This window comes from Ovis canadensis, chromosome 10 (genome assembly GCF_042477335.2).
Source record: "Ovis canadensis isolate MfBH-ARS-UI-01 breed Bighorn chromosome 10, ARS-UI_OviCan_v2, whole genome shotgun sequence".
NCBI lineage: Eukaryota > Metazoa > Chordata > Mammalia > Artiodactyla > Bovidae > Ovis > Ovis canadensis.
The window spans coordinates 29,508,629-29,511,378 of NC_091254.1; positions in this window are offsets into that span (position 1 = coordinate 29,508,629).

The following is a 2,750-nucleotide window of genomic DNA, read 5'->3' on the forward strand; positions in this document are numbered from 1 at the left end:
CCAGGAATTGTTGAACTTGTTTGACCTAACTCAGCCCTGGGCGGAACAAGCTAGCAGCTGGTGGTGAGAAAAGGACAGAAGACCTCATGTGTCTATACTGGAATTCAACAGCAATGCCAGAGACGCGTGTCTGCACCCAGTGATCTAAATGTAAACAACCCAACCCAAACCAAAGCAAACCAAAAATCCACACGACCAACTCTAGCATTACCCCTCCCCCCAAACACTCACATACCCCCCTTCCATAATATTCCATCCCATAATACCAGGGCTTCCCTGGTAGCTCAGATGGTAAAGAAACTGCCCTTAATGAAGAAAGCCCAGGTTCCATCCCTGGGTTGGGAAGCTCCCCTGGAGAAGGAAATGGCAAGCCACTCCAGTACTCTTACCTGGAGAATCCCATGGACAGAGAAGCCTGACGGGCTACAGTCTGTGGGGTCGCAAAGAGTCAGACATGACTAGCGACTAACACTTTTCCTAAAATATTCAGAGAAATTCAACTCCTGCCCCCTCTGTCCTGTAGTAGTGGTGGAACAGTGGGACCCTAACTCGTTTCTTCTAGTCTCTCTGTATCCTGTCTACACCTTACCCCCAAGCCAGTTACCATCCACTTACCAGCATCTAACTTTACCTTTATGTCATATTCCTAGGGATGGTGGCAAAAGTCACTATAATGAAGCTACACTCCTTAGGCCTCTAATGTTTCTCGTTCTCACTTAATTTCTTTTAACTTCCTATTTTCAAATAATTGTATACACAGAGGTAGCTGTAGAACATTTGAATGTTAACGTTGTTCACCTGAGATGAGAGCTGCAGTCACACGTGCTACGGTCCCCTTCTCCAAGGTCTCTGCCCTTTGGGGTCTCAACCTGAGGACAAGAGTCCTTGGTGACTAGAGAGTTACAAACTTTTGGAGTCTAACTTTCTTGGAAGCCGAATGACTTTCTACATATACATGTCAATGTTTTGTTCCCTCAAAAGACCATGTTTAAGGGATTTCCCTGGTGGTCCAGTAGCTAAGACTCCAAGCTACCAGTGCAGGGGGCCTGGGTTCCATCCCTGGCTGGGGAACTAGAACACACAGGCCGCAGCTAAGAGTTCTCCTGCCGCAATGAAAGATCCTGCGTGCCACAACAAAGATGGAAGATCCAGAGCGGGAATCACAGCTTAGATCCACAACTAACGCCTGGCACAACCGAATAAATAATTTTTTTTTAATCCATTAAAAAAAAGAGCATGCTTAAAAGATAGAGAGCTTTCTCTAAATATCCAAGTTATTTTGTTTTCGTGATTACTGAGCCTACTAGAAATGAATTCAATTTTCTCTTTTTGCTATTTTAATTTGTCATATCTGACACTGGCCTCTCCCCACCTTGTGAAATTACCCATTTTTTTCTGCTAACCCTCAAATAAGAATTCCAATTTTTGCAATTCTTGATATAGAATTTCATTTTGAGAAGTATCTCAGGGATTTCTACACCCAATGGATCAAAAATCCACCTGAAAATCATTTTTTTTAAGCCACTCTGATTTTCATTTGCAAAAGAGCAATAAGGAAAGGGAGCACTCTGTCAGGAGGAAAGTTACCAGATGGAGAAGACTAATGAGATCTAGGTTTGTGCTTTAAAATCTTTCAGTGCTAGCAAAGAGCTGTCAGTGAATGGTTCAATCCTGGCTTCCTAAAGGAATGTCAAGTGCGACCCCACGGACTGTATCCTGCCAAGTTCCTCTGTCCAAGGAATTTTTCAGGCAAGAAAACTGGAGTGGATTGCCATGTCCTACTTCCAGGGGATCTTCCCCACCCACGGATCGAACCCGCGTCTCTTACATCGCCTGCTTGGCAGGCAGATTCTTTACCACTGGCACCCCCTGGGAAGGCACTTGCAGCTAAAATGGCACTTCCTAGCCTTGTCCCTCAATGCCAGCATTGCCCACTGCAGGGGTCAGCCTAGGACCCTCGTCTAAAGGGTAAGAGCACCAAATCGAGACCCACAAAATGTTGAATGGCTCTGAAATGCCCTTGTGCTGGGGGTTGCTGAGAGCTTACCATGGGGTATCTCATGGCACTCAAAACAGCTCCCAAACTGTATGGTATTACTTTGGGGAGAAGTTCCTGACTATGAAAGCAATCATATACTCATTTCAAAAACAATTGGGGGAACTGAAATAAGTAAAAGGAAAAAAATTAAATGTAACTGGCTATCACTGTTAATGTTTGGTATTTCCTTCCTGTTTTTAGGTATGTGTGTATTGCCTTCTAGACAAAGTTGGATGCAAAGTATACATAGAGCTTGGGATTCTGCTTCCTTCCATGTCATTAGATAATCTTGGCTGTAAATAATCAGCTGTACAATATTCCACCATATGGGCGTACCATTTGTTCATTCATTCTATTACAGGACTTTTTTTTATTGTTTCAAGTATTTTTTTTTAATGATAGATGATGCTATAAGGGGAAAAAAAGGCATCCTTGTTCATTAGTCTGTATTTTTGCTCTTCTCTGATTCTTCCCTGGATGTAGATTTCTAAAAATATAATACGCAGATAAAAGGAAGAAACATATTATGACTCTTGATGTGTATTACATGCTAAACAATTTTCCATGAAATTTGTACCAACTCAACTTTCCAGCATGTCCCACAGTCACACACAAAACATGTACAAGAAACAGCACGCCAACATTACAGTGCCCACTTTATAAAATAGTAGTTCAGGGTCTCTGATTCTTATCATGTAACAAGATCAGAATG